A 14051-nucleotide genomic window follows, 5' to 3' on the forward strand; every position below is an offset into this window, starting at 1 on the left:
GATTTAGATATGATAGTTAATACCAGGGTCTTTTTTTGTGTCATTGCAATGCTTATTATTAATTGTTCCTGAAGTAGGAATAAAACTGTCAATGGTTTTGTTTCTATGAGCCTGATCTTAAATATTCAGATAGAACTTTAAAAAGGTTGCTGTGCTATGTGAATTCAGGCTAAACCGATTTCACCATCACAGTGATGCCACTTATTGACTAAAGATTATGTATCATCACATAAAGCTGTTGAAAAAAAACCCCGAAGTTACGGAGTAGTCATTTTATATATTACTGAAATTTTCACAAGAAAGCATGTGTTACGTTTCTTTCTTTCTGTCTGTCTGTCTGTTTGAAAGAAAGAGGATTGTCATTCATCACCTTAGTGGGGGGGCACGTCTGTTGTCTCCGTGGAAACACGCAGCCATTTTGGATTCTAACAGGGAAGCTGATGGCATAAATGCGGCTGCCATCAATCAAACTGTGGTTCCCCATGGCGACAGGGTTTCTGACACCAGCTGCAAAGAGTGTGTGTGTGTGTGTGTGTGTGTGTGTGTGTGTGTGTGTGTGTGTGTGTGTGTGTGTGTGTGTGTGTGCGTGCACGCACACACACACACACACACACACACACACACATACATATATATGCTACCAGTCAAAAGTTTGGACACACCTTCTCACTCTTTGGTTTTTATTTAATTATTTTATACATTGTAGATTAATACTGTAGACATCAAAAATATAAAAGAATACATATGGAACTATGTTGTAAACAAAAACAAAAAGTGGTGATCTTCAGTATTAATCTACATTGTAGAAAATAATATATATATGTGTATGTGTGTGTTTATTTTCTAAAATAATTCTTTTGAACCACGGTTCAAAAGCAATATCTGATTTTCATCGGTTAATTTTGCATAGAATTTTAATTTATTATTACTTTTGTCAGATTCAAATTATTTCTGTGACCATTGTTGGTTTTTCTTTCATTAACCGAGGGATACCAACAATTTTGTCCACGTGTAGTTATCTATAAACCAAATTAAAAGTATTTTAAAATGATTACACTTACATTTATCAGTAGTTTTAATCAGTAGCTCTGATTTACCACTGACTCTACAGAGCTTTTCTGCCTGTTCAAGCTCATAGTTTGGCTCTATGTTGCAATCACTTCCCCATTCTGTCTCATCAATCTCAGCCCCAGCTGCAGTAAGAGGTAGCTGTTCAGAGCAAACAAGCTCTTATTAGCCTGCAGTACTCTAGACAGAATTTAAGCTCTCCAGAGGATGACCCCATGACCCCTGTTCTGGTGCCACTCTCAAGACAAAGGTTATATTTTTCTAAGCATGGCTGTCTATCTGTCCTTCCCTCTTGTATTTTGGGAGTGTGGTGCATCTCTTTGCAGGTTTTTTTTTTCCTTTTCATATCTCTGCATAAAGAATGAGGAGAAGATTTGGAGCTGTATTAAGAAACACAAAGCCGGAGAGAGCAGCTGAGTCTGCAGGAGGATGAATAACATCTAACACAACTGAGAGACAGACGGACAGAGACAGCATCGTCTAGGTTACTCAAGGAATTTATTCAAGCTGCCTGAAATAAAGAGAAACAACAAAGTAATATTCAAAAGGGTTATTGTGACTCCAGATAAATACTGTATGTTGCTGAATGAAACAATGTTGATTATTATACATTTTTGAACATCATTGTACATAAATATAAATTAAACCATACCGTGTGTATGGCTTTAAGCAATATCATTCATATTTATCAATGGCATTAAAGAGCTGTTACACAAATTTTAAACTTCCTGCTTACAGCTTACTTGTCATGAGAGGAACTACTCAGACTGTTGACTTTTGCTGATGAAGCTGTATAGCATTTAAAAAAACAACACTGATGATTTCAGCAGGGGTCTAATAAAAGATGCTACAGAGGTACATTATAGAATTTGAAGAGGGCTTGACCCATTTTAATCAGTCTTACTTTTTAAATGTCGATTTCCTGTCGTTGATTAGGCCACTAAAAGCTTGTCTCTACATATCAAAACTACACATTTAGTAGTGTTTTCGTCTTGCTTTAAAATGTCTCAGGTGTGACTGAACCATTATTTCCTATTGAACGTGCAGATCTATGAAGTCATCACCTCTCACTGCAGCTAAGCACACCAGCTCACCTACGACTCTGCTCAAACACTGTAAAACTGCTCTATGCAGCTCTATGCAAGTTGTATTATTGAAGAAATGCAGCAATACAATATGACTGCATCATATCAAATGCGGTCATATTGTTGACAGTACAAGTGTTGCTTAAGCCTGATTGGTGCACACATGGTGATCCTTATTTCAAAGAAAAGCACTTCCATAAATAAGGTTCTACACCTCTCTTGGGTGAAAAAGCAGGGATGTCATTACTAACAAAATGCAAGAAACTGCAAAGACTTAGCAGCTTCCTGTCCATTGAGGAGTGGCAGCAAAAGAAAACCATCTTCATGTGAAGCAATGAGGAGATTGTGACATGCATCGACATAAAACATTCACATTTCCATCAAAGTTTTGCATGGTTTGCCATAATTTGCGGTTTATCTGGCCTCCTTATATCTTGTTGGCCAATTTCTTCTGCGATGGTGAAGGGAACACACTGACCTGGTATACCAATTGTTTCTCTTGATGAATCAAACCATTATATTTACACTTTCTTTTTTTTTTACATTTTTTGGGAAAGTCTTTTAAAATTGAATTTAAGGGAGAAACTTCAGTGAGTCACTGTATTTTGCCCTGGGTCCTGCCTCTTAGGCAATCTACAGAGTCCCTACCTTCTTTTATGGATGCTTACAGCCATAGTCTCCTGAACACACTGGATTATTTAAGGAGGTTGTTTGGGCTGAAGGCAGCCTGAGAAAAGACTGTGCACTACTCAGGGCTGAAAAAGTACTTTCACCTCTTCTGCATTTTTATCCACATAAAACAAATGTAACTGAATTGGTTTTGTTAATCTTCTCCAAACACAAGGCAGCAAAGGGAGGAACTCTTAATAATAAAGATAGTAAATGCAAATTGTCACGTTTGGTCTCTGTTGACACGAGTTTAAATAGAGTAAGACCATTAAAAGAAAGAGTTGACATTTGTTTGTAATTTGATCTGAAGCTATACCTACAACCTCACTTGATGTTTATTTTTTCTTATCTTTTCTTTTTTTCTTTAGAAGAGTTCAACAAAGCACAACAGCAACACAATGCAAAAAAATCAGCAACAAAACAATTACTGAACCATAGCTCTGGGAGAATCTATAATAGTCAGTAAGTGATATTTGAGATTCATGCCATCTACACGAATAGTACAGCAGTCTGTGGATCATTTCTGTTCTCATATAGTGTGCAGTATATTGTAAGATACTGGCAGCATACTACAGTGGGACCTGTATCAGTGGATATTTGTACAGAAAAAAAAAAATAATGTAGCTTTGTTTGACTCAGTTGACCTAAAAGGAGTCCAACAATGGGTGCTATGAAATTTAAAAAAAAAAAACAGTTTTCTAAAAGATTGCTTATTTCAATGTTATGTCTCACTTTGGGAGTCCCATGAAGCTCCAAAACACCCAGTATGTCCCGTTTTTGTGTTGCAATTACTAAGCTGAAAATCACACAGTATTGGACATATTTTTTTTGTTTCTTAGTCAATTACAACACGCCTACATAACAATAATAATTCCTCCTGTAGCTGCAAACTGAGTCAGAGAGGGAGCTCTGGTCCCCCTGAAGCAAGTGATGTGAAGCACTTGATGCTGAGTGAAGAAATGAGCCAAAAAACAGCTAATTTATGTAGAAATATGCAGACGTTCGCTGGCCTGTGGCAGACCCCAGAGGGCTTCACTTTGGCTCCCTGTAATCAAGTGATACAGCGGGAGCAGACGACTGGCTGCTCTGCATTGTTAGTGGTGGCATTTGGTCAAATTAAGACCACATTTCCCATCAGCCCTCTTCCCCTCACTGATGAGGATAAAAAACATTCCAACATCAGTGCCTCCATCTACTGTGTTTTTGATGATTTATCAGTGCTAAAACTTGATGGGAAAACGCAGCTACCAGTTTAATGTGTGGATGAAGATGTTTCCCGTGGAGGCAGGCTGGGTGTTTGGGATTCAGGCTGTCTGCCTCTGCTCCCGGCTGCCTCACTGGATCTCAGCCTGCTGCAGACCTGAGCAGCATTTTAACAGCCAGCAGGCAGCTCTCTGTACCAGTGCCACATTTCTAACCCATGCAGCACTCTGAGCAGAGCTGGAGAGTAATAAAGTGCATCTATACAAGTAATAGTGTACTTAATTACTTCCATTTTACACTACTTTAATTCTACATGTCAAAGACTAATACAGTATGATCATCAATACAGTACATTTATCCGACAGCTATAATTAGTTGCTTATTAATATTTTAACATACCAGCTTAAAGGTTACAGTGCACTGAGGTCATACTAGCATCATCAGTCCATCATCTCGTCCAGACTGAAATATCAACAATTCCTAGACTTTCCACAAATACTCATGCTCCCCCTCGGGCTGAAATGTGATAACTTTCTTGATTTTGTAACATTTCCTCCAGCGCTACCATTGAGTCAAAAGTTAATTTGCTCATACTTCGGCTTATGTACAAAATACCACAAAAAATTTGCATCACCATTAGCCTCAACCTATCTTTGTGTTTAGTTTTAATGAGTCAGTGTTAACAAGCTCACACATGAAATAAAGATGGTGAACACTGAAACCTGTTCAACATCAGCATGTTGATGTTATCATTTTGAGTCTATTAGCATGCTCAAAATGGCATTGTGGCAACCCTACAGACTTGTTAACATGGTTGTGGCACTAGCTGTAAAATGCCCAAACCCTTTGTGACATCACCCAAAGGTTTCCTGGCGAGCGGTTTTGGAGCTCAGTGTGGTCGATCCAGCTGTCGATACCTAGGCAGAGCCTGACTCTTCTTAACTCACAGCTGATCCAAAACTGAGCAAGAGTTGAAGCATGAGTGGAGCTCATGTAGGCTATGCAAACAGGAAAATTGTCCTGTGCTAGCATTAGCAGCCAAGCCCACAACTTTCAGTTCAAATGATTGAGTTATATAAAAATACATCCATACAGTTGTCATGAGTGTGGAAATGAGCTATAGAGACCAAAATAGTTTTTGTGCTAATCTTTAAACGTGTTTATTTTTGCTGTAAAGTTGCATTTTAACATGGGGTTTATGGGACTGAAATGCTTTCAGAGCCAGCATCAAGTGGTCACTCGAGGAACTGCAGTTTTTCACACTTTCACAATAATTATACTGCTCCAGGTGCTGCCACTTGGCCTGTACACTTGTTCTTCAGTAAATAATGCTAATAGTTCCTCCATCATACACTAACTTTGTAACATACTAGAGCGCTGTCTTTTTCAAGGAATAAAAAAACATTGCCTGCAGACCATGTACCTTAATACTAGTCAGTGCCTCAAGTGCTTCACGCTGACCTCACGTTTGAAACTGCAGGGAGTTACATATTTAAAGAATACCTGAAGTTTGGGTTGTTATGTGTTAAAGTTTGAGGCCTGTTTAAACTCTGACCACACCCAGCAGTGTATGGTCAGGAATATGCTTTGTGCACTTGTTCATCAATTCAGCAAGGTGAGAAGGTTAACCACTGGAGGTCAAAGAAACAAGAAATTTATCCATTGTGTATCCATCTGTAATGATGATCCAAGACTCATCTGCACATTCTTGTCAAATGTTGCAGAATCATAATTATCTCATCAGCACAGCTTAACAAAAAGAAGAAGAGCCACTTAGTTTTATAAGCAAAACACAGCATCAATAATTTTATGATACCAAATTTATAATTTGGAGATTTACAGGACCAAAGACATCTCCATGGCCCTGACCCTAGTAATCTGCAAGTTTTTAAATGTTACATGCAGATGTAGCTGGACAAAAATTGCTCTGAATGTGACATTTTCTCCAACCAATGACAGCATGAGTTCGGCAAAATCGTTATGTGTTTGATGTATATGTCTGTCCATCCATTATCTATACACGGCTTAATCCTCATTAGGGTCGTGGGGGAGTTGGAGTCTATCTCAGCTGACTTAGGGTGAAGGCAGGGGACACCCTGGACAGGTCATCAGTCTACCACAGGGCTACATATAGAGACAAACAATCACACTCACATTCACACGTACGGACAATTTAGAGTTACCAATTAACCTGAGCATGTTTTTAGACTATGGGAGGAAGCTGGAGTACCTAGAGAAAGCCTACAGATGCACAGAGAGACCATGCAAACTCCATGCAGAAAGATCCCGGGAAGACTGGGACACGAACCGGGGATCTTCTAGCTGCAAGGCGACAGTGCTAACCACCAAGCCACTATGCAGCCCCTTGATGTCACTCAGTGTCTGTTTTTGTCTCTGAAGTACAATCAAAAAGACATGTGATTATTACAATCCAAACCAATATCTGATTTCATTTTATTTGCAATCCCTCGTAAATAGTCTCCTTGCGCAGCGATACACTGCTCCCAACATTCTTTGCAACATTGTAACACTCTCTGGAAGTCCCATTATGCAAACATGTCAGGGACTACCTGCAATGGGTGTTGAATCCAAACTGTGCCCAAACAGTGATCCTTTAACATGAATTTCATATTGGGGAAGAGGAAGAAATCACAGTGAACCCAATGTGGTGAGTAGGGCAGGTGAAAAGTCATGATTGTGTTGTTGTGGTAAATAAAAAAAAGAAAAGAAAAAGAAAACAAACCTGTGTGTAATCACATGCTGTGACTGGGTGCACAGCACATTGGAGAATCCCATGCCATTGCACCACAGGTCATTCAAGGTGAATACTTTCCATCAGAGTCCTCAGGACATAACATTAGAACTCTGCCTTGACAGTTTGACCCTGGAACAGTAACTCCTGGTGCACAACAATGAAGATTGTCCCAGTGTGCTCCTGGCCTGACATCTTCGAGATTGTGGAGTCTTCCACTCTGAAAACTGCTTTTTCTTCTTCTGTAGCAGCTAGACATTCACCTCTTGTCACCCGTGATGAAGGCATGGAGGAGGGCTCATTACAGCTGCTGCCTGACGCAGGCAGTGATTGTGCCTCTCTACTCTAGTTTGAGGGGAAACTGCAAATGTGAACCTATTAGTGGTCACAAAAACTTGCATACCACAGGTCCAACTACTGAAAGCAGTCTGTCATGCAGTTTCCTGACTCATTGCAGTTGCTGATCACACATGTTGCGTGTAAGTGATTATGAACATACCATGAACTTTATCTGAAGTTTTGTTTACACCACCTACACCCACTTTACACACCTGCTTTTGAAGCCTATCTCAGCTGTGACTGGGCAAGAGAAGGGTTACACTCTGCAAAGCACTGTATGACCGTGTTGCCCATTTTTATGTAATTTATTCTATTAGGTAACAACTCTATTGTGTATTAATGTTTCTATTGACATGTCTTAAAAACTAAATATTACCTGAACTAAATGTCACCATTTCACAGCCTGAACAAACAAAACCGATCAATAGATAAAATAAAAACTGCTAATTTCTCTCATATCCTCAGTCAGCACCTCCCAAGCAAGACATCACCTGTGTCCTTCGGATCATGTCATGTGACTGATTTAGGGGCATGTTTAATGTGTAATTTCCAACTTCATGTTTGTTTCCTCTTTGCAAATCTGAATTCATTTTTTCTTTTGTCTCTATGCTCCATCACTCATCTTCTAGTGCCTCAACCACCTTCTTCCTTGCTGTCTTTTCAGGCTTTTTTTCCACCACTTCTCCCCAAAGTTCCTCCGTCTCCTCCCTCATGTCCTTACTTCCTGCACTGTTTCTGTCTATCTTTGTCTATTGCATCTGCAGTTTCCTCAATGTCCTCCGATTCCCTCTCTGTCCCTCTCCTCTTTCTTTCTCACGTCTTTTTCTTCTCGCTGCTGTCCTTCTTTCTGTCGGCTCTTTCTCCCACTCTCATCTTTTTTCCTTCCTATCACGTCTGTCCTCTCTTTCGTCCCCCTCCTCCTGTTTCCTGCGTTTTGAAACATCAGCGCTCACAGCGGGCTACCCAACCACCCGCAGATTCTACCCACAATTCACCTCTTCTCATAATGAGGACGCCGGGCGCTCGCAGTGCCGAGTTCAAACACTGAAAGCAGCAATTAGAAGAAGTTTATGAGTCAGTTTTGGTGAGGAGGTGAAAGTGGGGCTGTGGTGTTTGATGCTGCAGTCAGCTGAGTGTTTCCCTTTGATGTAAACCTTTTCAAATGTTGAATGATAATTCTTACACACGGATTCTGCTTGTGCTTCTGTTGCAGCAGCTGGTCAGTTCCAAGCCTCTAAGAGTCACAGTGGGAAATCTTTTCTGGACAACCTTTGTGTTTCCTCTCAGTGTATTGAGAATTCCCTCTGATCCGTGTGAACAGTTGGTGTGTTGGTCCAGTCCAGTTACAATTCACTGCCTTTCTAGGGATATGCTCTGCCGATACTACAGAAAGGAGAGATGATGGGACATTTTGCACGACGCATTTATCGCTCGTTACTCTCTTCAAAAGGCCGACAGAATGTAGCCACTGGCTCTGAGTGTAGCTGTGGTTGGTTTGCCTGGCTGGGCTGAGGGAAGTTGTGGTTGCCTAGATGGTTATTGCTCAGGCTTTGGCTGCATGTGTGATTGAATCTGTGGTGCTATGGCTACAGTATCTCTAGCTATTTGACAAAAATATAAACGCAGCATGGAAATGGTCTTCTTTCGTAACTCAGAGAAAAAATTAAAAACCTAAAATGTATTGTTATGGTTTGAAAGGGGTTAAATTTAGCCAGTTGTGCAAAAAAATGTTTCTGAACTGTTCAGCTGGTGAGAAATTCTCAACCACTGAGTTAATCCACACCCTTTTCAGGTGTGGCTTTAAAGAACAAGAAACAAACAGTGTGATCAATGTTGAATTTAACATGAGAACATATTTTCCCCCTAAATTGGATGTTTCTTATAGATTACAACTCTCACTCAATTTTGTTCATCTTTGCACTCATGTGTGACACTCTGAGACAGTGACTATAAAAAAAATCTTAAAAATGCAGCCATATTTGAAAGACATAATGCCACAGATGACAAGAGGAAGATGAGAACACTGGCATGTCACTTGAACATCCATAACAGCATCATTCGTTACCCAAGAAATGGTTTCAGACACTTCTGGATGGACGTTTCTGAGAACATAATTCCCACACCCCAAAATGTGTGCCAAACCAGTCAGGAAGAGTGGGACAACATTCTACAAGCAGCATCAAGAAACTCATTAACTCTCTGCATTGCATATGTATGGTACTACGTTAATGATCATTGCTATATAATGTGGACTTGGTAGTTTCAGGACATCCATTCTTTTCTAGAGATGCTATGTGTTGGAATAACACATAAAAACACATTCCACTGTGTTAACCAGCATGCATAAAATTCAATAAGTAAAATATCACCTGCTACATTTATACTTTGGTTCAGTATACTATTTGGACCTGTTGTGCTTGTATGGCAAATATGTTACCAATATAACACAGGAGTTCAGGAATACAGTAGCTTTGGTAACTCAGTCGTCGCAACTATCTTTGCAAACACACAACTGCTGCAGTGTTACACCTGTAGTAAGCTACAGCCAAAATTTTAACAACCAACAAAAAGTAGTCTTTTTGTCACACAGCTTGTTTGATTCCGTTCTCCTAAAATATCCGTTGTGAATCATTCACCAACTCATCCATCGGCAACACAAGAAGACGGTATATTTCAGTCAAAACAAAGACCTCTCATTCAGTCACGATGTACTCTGTCTTTGTCTCTCATTCACCACCTCACTCACCAACTCGTCACTCCTTTGACATATCTCATCTCTCAGTCGCACTCCCATACAATATATTCTCATTCTTCGACTTTAACTGTATATATTCAGCTTTAGAGAAATAGATTTATTCAGATTTAGTTTTCAATCACTCATATGTTCCCTTATAGCACATCCTTCAATATCTCTGTGGCTCTCACTACCCATACTTGATGAAGAAAGCCCTTCACATCATACGTCTATTGAGAGAAGTGGAAGGAATGAAAAGGATTGCTCTGTGCAGGTAGAGAAGTGGACATGAGTGTATATGTTCTTTGCGAGCATCACACGACCACAAAGCAAAGCCATGGCTGCAGAGCTACAGCCTATCTCAATGGAACTCCACTGGACAATCTGTCAGAAACGTACATCCTGATTTGTGGCCAAAATTACAAAAAAAAATAAAATAATAAATCAAACCTATCAATGCAAATTAACTACAGAAAAACAATATATTTTTCTGTTATTTTTCCACACCCTCTCAGATGCACCAAACCATTCATAGCTTATATTTCAGGTGTTTGAACTCTTCAAGTGGTAGGCCTACACCTCTACAGAATGAAGAACCACTTGCCATTATGTCTCAACAAAGAAAAAGTTCCAAGAAATTTCTGTTGGGGGGGGGGTGACCCTTTTCTTATCCATGTAGCCACAAATATTTGTATGACATAAATTTAGTTGTTTTCTTGATGCATGAGAGCACCCATTAACTAGACTTTATGGCCATATAGACCCCAGATGCTCTATTTGCATTTTCACCCAATATGTACATCTGCTGTTGCCCGTTTTTACCAGCTTGTTTTAGAGTTTATAAAGAACTTTACTAATAGTAAAATTATCTTAATAAATGTAGTCAAGCTGGGACTGTAATGACTTTTTGTCACATACCAGTGGTTTTGCAGCCAAGAGTCACTTAAAAGCTGTCATTTTTAAACAATCAACATGCTGGATAATTATTCAAACCAGTACATGGTAAAAGTATTGGAACCAAAATACAGCTGCTTAAAATGGTGAATACTGTTGTCTCATGGTTAAGTGTGGGGGGTTTGATGTTTTTCCAGAAATAATTCACAGAAGAAGAAAGAGGAGAAAAAAAACATTTATAATACATAAAATATTGCCCAATTTTACGTTTTTTACTTTACTTTATAAAAGAAGCAAAAAGATTGTGTAAATTTAGACAAATTTGTCACAAAGCCATTTTAGCCAAAAAGGTTGGAAAGCACTTGCCTGCACTGTTCTCAGTACACTGATTTAAAATTCATATTTTAGCTTGAAAACAGCAGACAGCCTGCATCAGACAGAGCATCACATGTATAAAATTAATCCATTAAATTCCTTCTGCAATCATTAATTTAACTCCTAAAATGTCTTTTGTTATCAAAATGATGTATGTTGTCTGAGTTTTTACCATGATAATATCCTTTTCTGTCTTACAATGGCTTAGAGTAACACCTCCATTGCCACCAACCCCTCTGCTACTCACCACAGCTCCAGCACACCAGCTCACCAATTCTGCTAAAGCACTGAAAAAACGACTTTATGCAACACAATGGCAAGATATAATATTTGAGTAATTCAGCCATACAGGTTAAAACAGACACCAATTCCAAAGAAGGATAATGATTTAGGAAGTCTCACTTTGCAGGTTAACAGGATTGGTTCCTTGGGTTGTTACATGAAACCCTGGAAGTCTGAATCTGTGTCTTTGAGATCATCACCTGTACACTGCAGTTAAAGGTGGAAATGCTCGGCCATGGTGTTGACTGCTTATTTTGCTCATGATGTGTCTTCCAGCATATAAAAGACACCATATGGACATGTTAACAAGTTAAAGAAAAACTTGATTTACACCAGAGGGGGTCGTAAAACTGCTTTGTTAGCAAGCTAATCACTGCTGTTGACTTAACTTCGCTGTTGATCAGGTCTGACTCTGAAAGTAATTTGCATTTGCCAAACACTACTTCTTGTCACCATTTTAATGTTGCCACCTGCACACTGCCAACACAACCTGGTTGAGCACAGTATTTACTGTGTACTAAATAATCTGGAGGTGAATTCATCCATCATGTTACAAGTTTTCAGGTGACATTTGAAAGCAGATCACAGATTATCATATGGCATCTCACAGCTGGAAGCATCTGTGTTTATGTTCACACATAAATAATATTGTAGACATCGACTGATTTCAGCTATTCTATCCTCAGACAATGAATGTACACACACACACACACACACACACACACACACACACACACACACACACACACACACACACACACACACACACACACACACACACACACACACACACACACAAGGATGAACACTGATGTAGACTGACAGACTCAGACAAACAGATGCAGACTCACTCTCTCCTCTGGAGCTCCATCTGTGTAATGACATCTCACGCTTGGTTAGGACTCTGCTGCATAATTAGAGCTCTGGCAGCTGATGGATGGCACTGCAGCACCTCCACCCTGACGACCTTGGCCTCACCTCGGCCGGGCTGAGGTCTGCATGCTTCTGAAAAGGACCTGTACTTTTCAACAAACCAAAACAAGCAGTTAACACACACCAAAATGCTTCTAGTGGAGTCTCACAGCAGACATTTAAACATGTCACAGTAGGAACAGCACCGGTGTTACTAATAACATTACCGATGGCTCTGTTCTGCTCAAAGGCCTGGACACACCACGATTTAAAAGTGCAAAATTTCACTCTGAAATCAGTTCATTCCAGTAGGTCAGCACAATTAGAGGATCTTTGGAAGGAAGCAAAATTAATCTACGTGAATGTTCTGTGTAGAGCTGAACTTTGCTGAGCTAAAGTAACATCTTGACATTGTGGACTTCTAAGAGGAACAGAGAACCAGGAAGTCCAAAACAGAGCCATCGTAGTAGCTTATTAGCTGTATTATACCATTTACTTTTATTTAACCATTTCTGATGGAATTAAATAAATAAATAACACCACAGTTTGCAGACAGTTATGACACAGGGGACAATGGTACAAACACAGCTTTGGAATTAAGAGTGAGTTAACTGTGCTATTAGCCACCAAAGTAAGCTAATGATCTAATAATTCTGCTACATGACTGTTAGCAAGCTTGTCAGCTCAGAGTTCTTTACCCCCTTCATGAACTTTTTATTAAACATTGTATACAAGGGTGTACTAAATGCCAGTGAAAGTAGAAAACAGTAACAGTAATTTAGAACATACTAGATGTGTAACATAAAGAGTGCATGCTTGGTTTTTCATTCATCTTGTAAAAAAAATAAAACAAAACAAACAAAAAAAAAAAAAAAAAAATCACAAAACTGGCATCACAACCGGCAGGTTAACCTCTTCAGTTGCTTCTTTCTGTGCATCACTGGTCCCGTTTTTGTTTTAGCAATCCTTTATGTGAATATTCCATATAACTGGAAGTTCTAAATTAACAATCTCTCTCCCGTGGCTGCCAGACAACATGGTCTGTACATTATGTACAATTATGGACACCAGACTAAGTTCTGTGGAAACAATACGTTCGGCAATTGGTATACTTTTTGTATCCGTGAGTATGTAAGGGTCTGTTTGAGTTAGAGTGAAAGTTCATTATCTCATCAAGTCCATCTGCAGACATCTGTGTGCAGCCCAAAATTTGTGTCTATGCAACGAGGTCAGTAGCAGCAAACGTGTAGATATGTCCTGCTCTGCATATATGGAACAGCCATGTTCAAGTGGACTCCCATATGCTAACAACGTGGTATCCACAGCTGTCCGTGTATGCATACACAGAATTAGAATCAAGGCTTTATGCTGCTTTTCTTGTCTACCGGGAGGATTCCACTCTATACATATGCAGTATTTTGTATCTACATATTCCATGCATGCACTCAACTGCTGAACATACACACTAATGTCTTTGTAGTGCATTTGCCATGCCAAAACAAATTTTGGGCTGCACATGGACATCCACAAAGGTGTCCAGGCAAACTCCTCTGGACTTGCTTCAAGAGGTGTTCAGTACAAAACAAATCTGAACAATCAAATTTTGAAAATGAAGTTACTATTCTGAATTGCTGCCAACATTACTCAGACATGGGGAAAACTGTTCTGGGCTATTTGACTATAATGTGGATTAATAATTGCTTCACAAGTTAGTAATTGTGGCAGAGGGACTGTGTAT

This window comes from Amphiprion ocellaris, chromosome 12 (genome assembly GCF_022539595.1).
Source record: "Amphiprion ocellaris isolate individual 3 ecotype Okinawa chromosome 12, ASM2253959v1, whole genome shotgun sequence".
In the NCBI taxonomy this organism is placed as follows: Eukaryota; Metazoa; Chordata; class Actinopteri; family Pomacentridae; genus Amphiprion; species Amphiprion ocellaris.